The following is a 14,274-nucleotide window of genomic DNA, read 5'->3' on the forward strand; positions in this document are numbered from 1 at the left end:
AATGTAGAAGAGAAGGACAAATTCCTAGAAAACACACAAACTTATACCAGGGGTTCTGAACAAGGGTTTGACACCCCCCCCCAAGTGTCCATGGGAAGATTACAGAGAGTCTATAAGCTTGAAGGAATTTTTAATAGTCCTAAATTTTAATTTAAAGACATGCCAATGTTAAGTTCAAAAACTCTGCTGCTACATTCTGAGAAAGAATTCGTGGTTTTCACCTGACTGGCAAAGGGGTCTGTGGAACAAAAAAGGACAAGAACCCCTGACCTCCACTGACTCTAGAGGAAATAGGAGATCTCAACAAACCAATCACAAGTAAAAAGATTGAAACAGTCATCAAAAACCTCCCAAAGGGAAGTGGATTTGGCTCAACTGATAGAGCATCTGCCTACCACATGGGAGACCCAGGGTTCAAACCCAGGGCCTCCTCACCTGTGTGGTGAGCTGGCCCACATGCAATGCTGATGTGCACAAGGAGTGCTGTGCCACACAGGGGTGTCCCCCACATAGGGGAGCTCCATGCACAAGGAGTGCACACCATAAGGATAGCCACCTCTACAGAAAAGTACAGCCTGCCCAGAAGTGGTGTCGTACACACAGAGAGCTGATGCAACAAGAGGTCACAACAAAAAGAGACTCAGATTCCCGGTGCCACTGACAAGTATACAAGTGGACACAGAAGAATACACAGCGAATGGACACAGAGAGCAGACAACTGGGGGGGGAGGGGTGAGAAATAAATAATGAATCCTAAAAAAACCCAAAACCTCCCAAAGATGAATAGTTCAGGATCAGATGGCTTCAAAGGTGAATTCTTCCAGTCATTCAAAGATGATCTAATGCCAAACTTGGTCAAGCTTTTCCAAAAAAATTAAACAGGAAAGAATGCTACAAACTGACTCTATGAAGCCAACATCACCCGAATATCAAAACCAGATAAAGATACCACAAAAAAGAAATTTACAGTCCAATATCTCTAATGACTATAAATGCAAAACATCTTCAACAAAATACTTGCAAACCAAATAAAAAATCACATTAAGAGAATTATCGCCACAAGCAAGTTGGTTTTATCCCAGGTATGCAAGGGTGGTTCAACACAAGAAAATCCATTAGTATAATAAACCACATTGATAAATTGAAGAGGAAAAATCACATGATCTTTTTGATTAATGCAGAAAAGGCATTTGTCAAAATACATCACCTTTTCTTGATAAAAACACCCAAAAGATAAGAATAGAAGGAAGCTTTCTCAATATGATAAAATGCATATATAAAAACCCTACAGCTAGCCTGGTACTCAATGGTGAAAGGTAGAATGTTGTGGGAAACTGGCTTACCTATTTGTTGCTTCCTGTTATTGTAGATGATGTTGCAGTTCTGATAGCAAATGGCTGCTCACTAGTTTCCAAATAAATACGATGTGGAAACTAGGGTTGAGGCTCTCAGTTTCAGAAGCTATGTGTCCCCTGGCCCTATCTTTATCTCCTTTTCTGAGTCTCTCTCTCTGTCCTTTATTTCTTTAAGTTATACACTTCTTCCCTTCGTGTAGACCTATTGTGAACTGATCGCAGCAGTAGAAAGCTTTTTTGCTGAGATCAGGAACAAGACAAGGAAGCCCACTGTCACTATTGTTATTCAATATTGTACTAGAAATTCAGGCTAGAACAATTAGGCTAGATAAAGAAATAAAAGGCATCCAAATAAGAAAGGAAGAAGTAAAACTTCCACTATTCACTGAGGATATGATTAATACCTAGAAGCTCCTGAAAAACCCATAACAAAGCTGCTAGACCTAATAAACAAGTTCAGGAAAGTGGCAGGATACAAGATTAATATGCGAAAATGAATAGTGCTTCTATACATAACTGATGTGCAATCTGAGAAGGAAATCAGAAAAAAATCCATTTATAATAGTAACTAAAATAAAATATTTATGAATAAAATTAAGCAAATATATAAAGGGCCCATAGTCAGAAAATTCCAACACATTGCAAAAAGAAACCAAAGAAGGCTTAAATAAATGGACAGCCTTTGTTCCTGGACTGGAAGGCTAAATATCATTAAGATGTAAATTCTACCCAAACAGATTTACATATTCAATCAATCCCAATAAAAGTCCTGCCCCATGTAAGGAAGTCCCATGTGCAAGGAGTGCACCCCCTAAGCAAAGCCACCCCCCATGAAAAAAAAGCACAGCCTGTCCAGGAGTGACACTGCACAGAGAGATGATGCAGCAAGATGATGCAATGAAAAGAGACTCAGATTCCCAGTGCCACTCACAAGAATGCAAGTGGACACAGAAGAGCACACAGCAAATGAAACAGAGAGCAGGAAGGGAAGAGAAATAAATTAATAAATAGATCTTTTTTAAAAATAGAAAAATAAAGGCTAATACCAAGCTAGTGGTAAAAACAGCATGATACTGGCATAAAGACAGATTAACCAAAGGAAACAAAGTAAGAATTCAGAAATAGCCCCTCACATCTATAGTCAAGTATTTTTGACAAGCCTGTCAAGCCTTCCCAGCTGGGCCAGAACAGTCTACTCCCTTGGTGTGGGGAGAACTGGATATCCATAGCCAAAAGAAAGATGATGCCTATCTCAAACCTTACACAAAAATTAATTCAAAATGGGTCAAGACCTAAATATAAAAGAGACAACCATAAAAGTGCTAATAGAAAATATAGGAAAACATCTTTGACATCTTGTGACCAGTGGTAGTTTCTTAAACTTTACACCCAAAGCCTGAAAAACAAAAGATAAAATAGATCAATGGGACTGCCTCAAAATTAAACACTTTTCCACCTCAAAGGATCTTGTCAAAAGGGTGAAAAGGCAGCCAATTCAATGGAAGAAAATATTTGTCAGTCACATATCCAGTAAGGCTTTAATATCCAAGATATACAAAGAAATTATACAACTCAAGAGTAAAAAGAGAAACTTCCCAATTAAAAAATGGACAAAATACTTGAAAAGAAAATTGTCCAAAGAAGAAATACAAATGGTGAAGAAACACATGAAAAAAGTGTTTTTCATTAGCAATTAGGGAAATGCAAATCAGAACTACATGAGATATCATTTCACACCTATTATACTGGCCACTCTTAAAGTTGGAAAACTAAATGTTGGGGAAGATATGGAGAGTTGCAAACACTTATTCACTGTTAGTGGGAATACAGAATGGTATAGCCATCTTGGAGGAATGACTGACTCCTCCTAAGGAAGTTGAATATCGACCTAGCATGTTACCTGGCAATATCATTACTATGTATGTGCTTGGAATAACTGAGAGCAGAGACACCAACAGACATCTGGACATTGAAATTCACAGTGGCATTATTCATGATTGCCAAAAGTTAAAAACAACCTGGGTGTCCATCAACTGATGAATGGATAAACAAACTGTGGTGAATACACATAACAGAATATTATGCAGCTGTAAGAAGAAACGAAGTTGTGAAGCATATGACAACGTGAATGAACCTAGAGGACATTATGTTGAATGAAGTAAGCCAGATATAAAAAGACAAATACTGTATGATTGTGCTATTATGAAGTAAATATAAAATGTAAACTCATGAAGTTAATAATTAGAATATAAGTCACCAGAAAAGAAAATGGGGGTAGAGAATGAAAAGCTGAGGGTTAATGTGTGCATCACTGGTAAAAAGTTATTTGTAAATCTTTGGAAATGAATAGAAGCTCATCATGGTGTTGGTAATTAGCTGAGCTATATATGGATATGACAGTGTTTGAAAGGGCAAATCTAAGGTCATGTGTATTACTAGAAGGAAAGCTAAAAACTGTAACATGGGACTTCATAAGATAGTGAAAACTCACGTAAAGCATGAATGTGGGTGATATTGCATATATAAGACCGTTTTTGCATAACAAATATACTAGAAAGAAAGAAAAAGAATAGCAGCTTTGTACAGCAGCAGAAGTATAGAGATTTAGAGGGGATGAGTTTTTTGGGGGGTTTTGTTTATTATTATTATTGGATTAATGAAAGTGCTCTAAAATGAAGTAATGAATGCACAAATATGTGATTAAATGGAATACCATCAATCAGTTTGGAACAATTTATGGTTTATTAATATGTGTCAATAAAATTGATTTGTTTAAAACAGTGCTAAAATAAAAGAAAAAATAAGGAATTTTAGTCTTCAAAAGAAAACATGGAGAAAGTGCAAGTCAAGCCAACTAGTGGGAAAATACTTTTGCAGTCCATATATCCAAGAAAGGACTCATAGCCTTAATATAGAAATAACCTTTACAAATTAATAAGAAAGGCAAAAAGCCCAGTAGAAACATGGAGAAAACACTTGAAAAGACTCTTCATTAAAGTGTATTAACAAGCAACCAATTAATGTATGAAATGAAGAATCTTCTTTAGTCCTAAGGCTTGTTCTTTGTCTTTGTTTTTTGGAGGCACCAGGAACCGAACCTGGGATCTCCCTTGTGGGAAGCAGGTACTCAATCGCTTGAGCCAGAAACACTCCCCCCTTCCTTTTTAAAAAAGTATATATTTCCTTCAGGGCATTCTACCTTTTTGTCCATAGAGATCCAGTGCATCTGGGTCCCTAATTAATCTCGAGGATCCAGAAATTTCCTGGTACAAATAATTCAGTCAAAAAGTATTTATTGAGTTAATAAAGGATACAAAATGTTTGCAAAATTTTATGAGATTTTCAAATTTTAATTGTACAATAAATTCAATCAAAGTGAACAGGGCGCATCCCACAGAATGAAGCCTGGCCAGCTTTAGCAGCTATCTAATCAGAGTGTCCCTTGAAATGTAATTCTGATTAGGTTTATGAACTCTTTTCCCTGTATGAAGGGAAGACAAATAGAGGAGATTTTTAACCAGAAAAGAACAAGATGAAGAGTACAGGACTGTAGTAGAAAAGCCAAGTGCTGCTTTCCTGAGGAACCTACCTTGGAATCTAGTTGGCTTCTCTCCTATGGTTTCAGCTCTGGTTATTTTTCCACCTATTTATTATGAGCCAGCTCAACTCCATTCCCATTTTATAAGTCCTGTCAATTTCCAGACTTTTTAAAAAATCAAAACAATATTTCAAAATCTTTAAATTTATTACTGTCTACTTCTATTATATATTACTTTATCGCTCATGCATTTCTGCCAACCTTCTGCATAGAACAGCATTTACAGTTCTATCTGTTGCTGCACAAAAGTGAGTCCTTGTGTGGTGTTAATGAGAGTAAATTAAGTGGCACTGGGATTTCTGAGAAGAGAAAAAGTTTCTTTAACAAAGACAGGAAGACAGTCCCCAAAACTGTTGGAAACTGAGGCATAGTGGCCTCACAAGGAGAGACGTGCTGTCTCCATGCTAGTGCTGTCTCCATGCTCGTGCTGTCTCCATGGCTACACTTGAAACCTAAGGAATGTGGTAATTAAGACTTCCTGGCAAATGGGATGAAGCTGTTAAAGGCTGAAAGAAAAGAAGAGCACATGCCATTTGTAGTGAATAGAACACTTAGACTTTGTACCTTGAGATAAGATTTTTTTAACTCCTTAGACTATGGGTAATGCTGCTTGATGTCACATACGCTATGTGTTACTGCTTATTGGTACGTAGGCTACGTGTTCCTGCTTATTGGCATGTAGGCTACGTATTCCTGCTTCTTGTCATGTACACTGGGGTATATATCGTAAACAATGAAGTTTTCTGAGGAGTTATTATTTGCGGACCCCCTGATCCCAGCTCTCTTGTTCTTTTTCTCTCACTCTCTTTTCTGTTTCCTTCTCCCTTTTCTCTTTCTTTCATTCCAGATATCCTTTGGGTCCAAATCTCCAGCACAAATATATCTTTCTGAACTGGAGAAAACTTCAGTGTTTTATAACATTAAAACAAAGACAGGTAGATTTAGATAATGAGGTTAGAGAAGTTTAATCTCTAGTAGGTGCAGACTGATTGCATACTTAGCCGTTTGAAGTTTAAGGTTCAGGCTATTGCATATATTAGGCACAGGACAACTTTGATCAGAACTCACTTGGTCAGTTCTGGGCTGAATTGTATTTCTTCATTAATAAATACTGAAGTCTGAGTCAGAAGTATCAGACTCCAGGGTTGCAGACAAAAATAAGGGCATACATGCTGGGCCAGTCACAAGTTATCCTGTTACTTTCTAATTAAAGGGAAAAGATTGTGCAGGTATAAAACATAGAATCATCATCAAAGAAGCAAGCCATAAGGGCTAAAGTTCAGTGAGTTATAACAGTTCCAAATCATTTCTTCTGGCTACATTACAATATATCAGAAACTTAAAAAGCATTTAAATAATGACTCAGCAACTATAATATTTGTTAGCTTGTGATTACATTTCCCCCATTTTCTTTGTCCATTCCTCAATCTTGAGGGATATCTGGGGAATAAATGCTTGAACTTCTTCATGCTGAAAAGGGGCATTGACATTATGGGCTGGAGGAATGAAACTGATTTGCTTACAAATGGGTGTATTCCTGAGTCACAGGTTCTCATTCTTGGAGGGACTAGAACCCCTGGGTTTCAGGACTCAACTGGAACAAGAATAATCCAAGGCTTTAAGTCTCTGAGAAGTAATAAGTAAATTGAAAAATAAAGGTTTAAATTAAAAAGTAGGATTATGATCAGGGGATTTATATGTGAATATAACCAGGTCTGAGGGGGTGTTGATTTCATATGATTTTGTAGCTTGATTATGGTGTTTGGGTGTCCCAAGGGCCCTTAGGAGCACTTCTGTTTGAGGCTTTGCATACTGTGGCAGATTGTGATATTTATATCTGACTGAGACCTCCAGAATGACCTCTTGACACTAATTGAAATCTCTTAGCTATAGAAACTTTTTCTTTTATTTCTTCTCTCCATTTTGATCAAGATCATTCTCTGAAAGCATTTCTGATCCCAAGGTGCCAGAGAGACTTATTCCTGGGAGTCATGTCCCACATAGGAGAGAAGGTAGTGAGTTTATCTGCAGAATTTGGCTTAGGGTTAAGCCATATTGAGTAACAAGATTTCCTGGCTGTGTCTGTTAGGCATCAATTAAAATTAAGCCTAGTTTTTTTTTTGTTGTTTTTTTCTAAGGCAGTACTAGAGATTGAACCCAGGATTTGTACCTGGGTAGCGGGGGCTCAACCACTGAATTACACCTGCTCCCTAGATTTAGTTTTGTCTTTACAAAAATAAGGTTTATAATTGCAAGTTTTAAAACTGAGGTCTTGGCTCATTAGCATATTCTCTTTTATGAGGCAATGTTCATCCCTGTTAGATATTCTTCCCATAGGATTCCCTGTTATAAGTTTAAATGAGGATAATCTTCTTACTAAAAGGAGTGGATGTTAGATTTGGATCTTGTAAATGTGTGTGTGTTTTTTTTAAACTTACAGTTTCAGTAAAGATTGAGAGAATAGTAGGAATTCCTCAGATGGTGAAGTTTACAGTTCTATGCTTTCCCTTTCTAGTTCCATTTTCATTTTATGCCTAAAACACTTTGAAATGCATCATGGTATTACAGAAACCTGTACAGAATACTAAGATCTCATCTGTTATTTTAGATTCTTTGTCAAATAAAGCTGAGTTAGATTGTCTAAATAAACTGACTTGATGGGTTAAATCAGATATTGTGCAATAGAAAGTTTAGATTTTTGATAAAATAGCTCTTCCCTCCTTGGTCTCATATAGAAATTAGAGTTCCAATATATAGATAATATCACCTTTTACACTGAACTTTTACTCACTTTAAACTTTAACCATATCGCCCCATTCACCTCTTGATTGAACTTAGATTCTTTCTGTAGCTTCTTTAAGAGTTGTATGGAGTTGCCTTTTGAGAATTAATGCTGCTTTTTCAGCACCTTCAGAGCTAGATAATTTTAACACTGAGTCTCAGGTGTCATACAGACACCTAAAGTTTTAGGGAGCTTCAAATTATGCACAAAGAACAAAGCATCTCAGAATATGAAAATAACACAATCCAGAAACAAATATGATTGCTGTAAGAGAATACAATCTAGGCTTTAATTTACTTATTTTTAAAATATAAACTTTATTTTAAAAGGGGCTTTAGATTACAGAAAAGTTACACCAGAAGTATAAGGGATTCCTATATATCCTACCCTCTCCCCTTCCCCATCTTCCCTTCTATAAAATATCTTAAAATTCAGTGGTAGTTTCATTAAAATTAATGAGGAAATATTGAAGCATTGTATATTAGTCAGGGTTCTCTAGGGAAACAAAACTGACAGGAGGTATCTGTAAATAGTTTGAAATTTTATAATGTTGTCTCACAGGACTGCAGGAATACACAAGTCCAAATTCCATAGGGCAGGCTGTAAACCAGGGCCTCCAGTGGAAGTCCTTGATGAGCTCCCCAGGAGACACTGACTGTCTTAAGTAGAGATGGAATTTCTCTCTCAGAATCCTGAAATCACTTCCCCTTTCAAGGTCTTCAAATGATTGGATGACATGTCACTCATTGCTGATGACAGTTTAGTCATTAGTGGTAGATATAACCAGCCATCTGTGCAATCAACTCACTGATGATTAAAAGTCCATGAAATGTTCTTTTCTTACAATTAGCCCAGTGCTTGCTTTACCAAATAGCTGGGCACCATTACCTGGCTGACTTCATACATTAGCCTATCATACATGGCTACTTACCAAAGTCTATAGTTTACATTGTGGTTTTAAGTTAATTCCAATGTCCCCAAAATGCTCTATGTTCCACCTATTACTCCCTCTCACTCCCTTCAGAACCTCTGGTAACCATTATCTTTATATCAATGTTACATGTTCTTCCATTGCTACAATATTAATAGTTTACTTTTTTTACGGTTGCATTCCTCCCTAATGTTTGTTCATTCCTTAACCTTGAGGACTTTGGGATATGATGCCGGCTCTGCCGCAGATTGAGAGGAGGCTTAGATCTTATGAGGCAGATGGAAACAACTGTTTTGCTTTCAGTTCTAGATAGTCACTGTTTTTCTGGGATGGGGGTTGTAAAATGGTTAGAAGAACCTTGTGTAAGATAATTATAAATGAGTCTAACTCTGTTATATTGGGGAAATATGTTCTCATATTCCAAGATAAGGCCCAACAACATGATAATGATTTCAAGAGATTCTGTCCTTGCCTATACTATCCAGAGGGCTCTAGAGCCCTTAGCAGCACCCCTATTTGAGACTTTGTTTACAGTGACAGTTAGTGCAGTCTGCCTGAGACATGCATGAGTGTAACTACTGGAATGACACCCACCAACTCAATATAAAAGCTCTTAGCCAAAAAAAATCTTGTGTATTTGTTGTTTCTCCTTTTTTGTCAAGGTCTTTTTCCAAATACATCACTGGTTGGTGCTTGGCGTTAATCCCTTAGTGCCACGGATGCTCATCCATGGAAGTCATGTCCCATTCTAGGGTGGAGAAGGTAGTGTGTTTATTTGCTCAGTTTGGTTTAGAGAGAAGCACATTTAAGTAAGAAAGAGGATTTCAAGAGGTAACTCTTAAGCAATAATTACAAAGAAACAGAAACAGAACATTCCCACAATTGTATTTTCAACCAGAGACCTCCACCTCCCCAGCGTTCAACTGTTCCTTCCTAAGCCCTCCCCCAAGTTCCACTATAGTCCAACCCACCCCTCCAACCATGCTCATTCTCCCAAATTCTTGTACCACCATCACCCTAATCCATTGCCAAACTACCACCTTTCACCTTATCATAGGTTCTTCCCAGATTGAGGGTTGGCTCACCACTCTCTACTCCCTTTATGTCTCCTGGTAACCTGTCTTTCAGACTATTTCTGTGAGTCTGTTCGATATGTTTGATCATATCAGTGAGGTCATGGAATACTTGTCCTTTAGTGACTAGTTTACTTAACATAATGTCTTCAACATTTATTCTTGTTGATGTGTATGTCAGTACTTCTTTCCTTCTCACAGCTGATTAATATTCCATTGTATGTATATACCACATTTTTCTCATCCATCCATCTGTTAGCTACACTTGGGTTGCTTCCAAATTTTGGCAATAGTGAATAATGCTGCCATAAACATTACTGTACACATATCTGTTCATGTCCCTGCTTTTAATTCTTCTGGGTATATGCTTAGTAGTTCAATTGCTGGATAATATACCAAATCTATAGTTAGCTTCTTAAGAAACTGCCAAACTGTCCTCCAAAATGCCTGCACTACTCTACATTCCTACAGCAGTGGATGGGTGTTCCCATTCCTCCACATCCTCTCCATCATTGTAGTTTTCTGTATTTTTTTTTTATAGTAGCCAGTCTAATAGGCTTAAGATCATATCTCATTGTAGTTTTGATTTGCATTTCCCTCATAGCTAGTGATGCTGAGCATCTTTTCATGTGCTTTTTAGCCACTTGTTTTCCCTCTTTGGTAAACTGTCTATTCAAGTCTCTTGCCCATTTTTTAAATGGGTTGTCTTTTTATTTTCAAGATGTAGGATTTCTTTATATATGCTGGATATTAGATCATTATCAGCTAAGTGGTTCCCAAATATTTTTTCCATTGAGTAGGCTGCCTTTTCACTTTCTTCAAAAACTCCTCTGAAGGACAGAACTTTTTAATTTTGAGGAGTTCCTATTTTTCTTTCATTGCTTGGTTTTGGGTGTGAAGTTTGTGAAACGATTTCCTAGTACAAGATCTTATAGATGCTTCTCTACATTATCTTCTAGGAACTTTGTGCTCTTGGCTCTTATATTTAGGTCTTTCATCCATCTTGAATTAATTTTTGTATATGGCACGACATAGTGATCCTCTCTCATTCTTTTGGATATGGATATTCATTTCTCCCAGCATCATTCTGTACCAGTCGGGTGGGCTTGGTGGCCTTGCTGAATATCAGTTGGGCATACGTTTGTGGGTCTGTATCAGAACTCTTGATTCAGTTCGGTGGTCATTATGTCTGTCCTTGTGCCAATACCATGCAGTTTTGAAAACTGTGGATTTATAGTATGCTTTAAAGTCACGTAGCATGATCCCTCCAATTTTGCTTCATTCTTTTTCTATACGTTTTTAGCTGTTGGGGGCCACTTGACTTTCCAAACAAATTTCATCATTGGCTTTTCCAGTTCAGTAAAAAATGCTGTTGCAATTTTTATTGGGATTGTGTTAAATCTGTAAGTCAGTTTGGGTGGGATAGACATTGTAATGATATTTATTCTTACAATCCATGAACATAGAATAGTCTTCCATTTATTTAGTTCTTTTTTTATTTCCTTTTTAAAATAACGTGTACAAGTCATTTACATCCTTAAATTTATTGCTACATATTTGATTATTTTAGTTATTATTGTAAGTGGAATATTTTCATTCACAGACTGCTTAGTATTATTGTAGAGAAATTCTGATTTTTCCATGTTGATCTTATATCCTTCCACTTTGCGGAACTTATCTATCAACTCTATAAGCTTTGTTGTGTATTTTGGGGCACTTTCTACATACAAGATTGTATCATCTGCAAATAGTGAAAATTTTACTGCTTCCTTTTCAATTTGGATTCTATTTATTTCTTTTTCTTCTGGCTCTAAATCTCTTATGAGAATTTTCTAAATGAAGCTATTTTTAGAAATATAAACATTTGACAATTAATTTGTATTGAGGACATCAACTACAGACCATAACAGAAGTTTTGTTCTGTTTCACCTTTACACTTTTTGTTGATGGTGAACCTTTGACATGTACCTGACTGCTTGTGCTATCAGAGAAACATCAGAGTAAAACAATGTAACTGACAAAGAAATTTGTTTTCTTTTTCTATGACATATAATATCTTTAAAATAACTAAAACTGGGAAACGGACTTGGCCCAGTGACCCGTCTACCACATGGGAGGTCCGCAGTTCAAACCCCGGGCCTCCTTGACCCGTGTGGAGCTGGCCCATGTGCAGTGCTGATGTGCGCAAGGAGTGCCCCACCACGCAGGGGTGTCCCCCGTGAAGGGGAGCTCCACGCGCAAGGAGTGCGCCCCATAAGGAGAGCCGCCCAACGTGAAAGTAAGTGCAGCCTGCCCAGGAATGGCACTACCCACACTTCCTGTGCCGCTGATGACAACAGAAGTGGACAAAGAAACAAGACGCAGCAAATAGACACAGAGAACAGACAACCGGGGGAGGGGGGAATTAAATAAATAAATAAATCTTTAAAAAATAAAATAAAATAAAATATCTAAAACCATGACTAAGAATACTATACTCTTGTCTTATATCATTAAGATCATTATCATGACATAGCATGAACAGTGAGAATGTTGTTAAGTCTCTAAGAATTTTATACAAACTTTATTTATATTAATATTTTACCCTAATAAATTTAACCAAGGGTTAAATATTTATTTTAAAATTTGTCATACTTCCTAAACATCTCCCATGTAATTCATAACCTATTAAATGAACTTTATTTTTCAGTACCTCACTTTTTGGAAGGTGAAAGAAAAAAATTAGTTGCAATGGTTTGAAATAAAAAGATATTCCATAGGGTTTGACATTGAAAAGCAAAATGTCAAAAGTTGTCAGGTTTAAACATTATGTTAAAGAGGAAAATGGGTTACTGTGAAGAAATGTTTGTTTTTTTTGCTCAACTAAAGTTAAGAAAAGGCTTAGTTCTTTAAAATGTGAGATTACTTTTCTTAACCATGGGCATAAAAAAGTTAACATAAAGTAGTTATTTTGATAAGACACAGACTTTCTGCCTTTTACACTGATTATTCAGAAAAAACTCTTTATAGTGTCTTCCTAAAACAGACCAACAGTGGAACTGATGTAGCTCAAGTGGTTGAGCACATGTTTCCCATGTATGGGTTCCCAAGTTCGATCCCCGGTAGCTTACAAAAACACAACCACAACAAACAGGCAAACAAATGAAAAAAAACAAACAAACAACTCAGGGGAGCTGGTGTGGCTCACTGGTTGAGCACCAGCTTCCCGCATAGGAAATCTGGGTGTCAGTTCTGAACCTGAGTACTCAAACAAACAAAAACAGACCAATAAACCAAAAAATAATGTCACCTTAATAGAGAGAAAATCAAGTTTCAGTTTTTCATCAGTATGTTATTTGAAAGTAAGGTTTTTAAAATTTTTATACATAGACCCATTAAATCTTTCCCATCTTTGACCATAATTTCCTGTTCCATGAACCTTCTGTCACTTTCTATATCTATTGAGGTTTTGTCCTACATTTTCTTCTTTCTCATTCCATAACAACCAGTCATTTTACTTCAGTAAAAACTACTTTCTTTTTCCTTAATCAAAATACGTACTTAAGTTACCAAATTGATTTTGGAAACTGTCTTCAAGTAGACATATTACAATGAAAAATTACCATCAAAATAGAACTTGACAGAATGTTAAATGTTTAAAACACCTTAGTTAAAGCACTTTGAAACAGTAACATACAATCATTAAGCAAAGATTAATAGGTATTACACTGTTTCGCCCAAAATGTATCATATATGATTTAATTTTATATGAATTTTGAAATCTATGAAGATATTTTGCCTCCAGAGTTTTGTTAAATGCTTGGAATTAGTTATAAATACAATTTAATTCACTGGAAGCTTGGAGAGAAATTTTCTCTTAAATGAATTACTTCTATTTACTTAAAATGCAGTGTAATGAAGACACTTCTTTCTTAGAGGTGAAGAGTGTGGGTGGAGTGCTGTGATTTCTGGGGTTGTCCAGGTTGTTTACAGTAACACAAGTATTAGTGCCCTGAAATCTAGTGCCCTAGGGTATGTTGGGGTTTATTGAGCTCCTGTTTTAGCTTGAGAGAATTTTTTTCTCCATTCTTTTTCTTTTAAAATAATTTTGTCTATCTAGATATACTGACATTCACCAGCAGATCTGTAAATCAATTGACAAAAATCTGAGTAATCAGGCTTATAAATCTAAATAAGACTGAAATATTTACAAGACCCACTGGGTCTTCAATAAGATTTAGGAAATATTTTTATTACAGAAGGGGATTTAGGCTATGTCAGGACATAGAGACATAAGACAGGAGGATTTCAAAGAGCATCAAAAGTTTCACTTCCACAATTTCTAGGATTCCAGGAGTATTTATTCTTTTTGGAGCTACAAAAATGTTCTAAAATTGATTGTGGGGATGAAATCAAAGCTCTGTGATTATACTCAGAACCATTGATTATACACTTTGGATGGATTGGATGGTGTGTGAATAAAACCAATTTGAAGGGGAAAAAAAAGGAAGAATTTATATCCATCCAAAATACCTTCAGGAAGGATTCATCTACCA

Source organism: Dasypus novemcinctus, unplaced genomic scaffold, assembly GCF_030445035.2.
Source record: "Dasypus novemcinctus isolate mDasNov1 unplaced genomic scaffold, mDasNov1.1.hap2 scaffold_106, whole genome shotgun sequence".
Taxonomy (NCBI): Eukaryota; Metazoa; Chordata; class Mammalia; order Cingulata; family Dasypodidae; genus Dasypus; species Dasypus novemcinctus.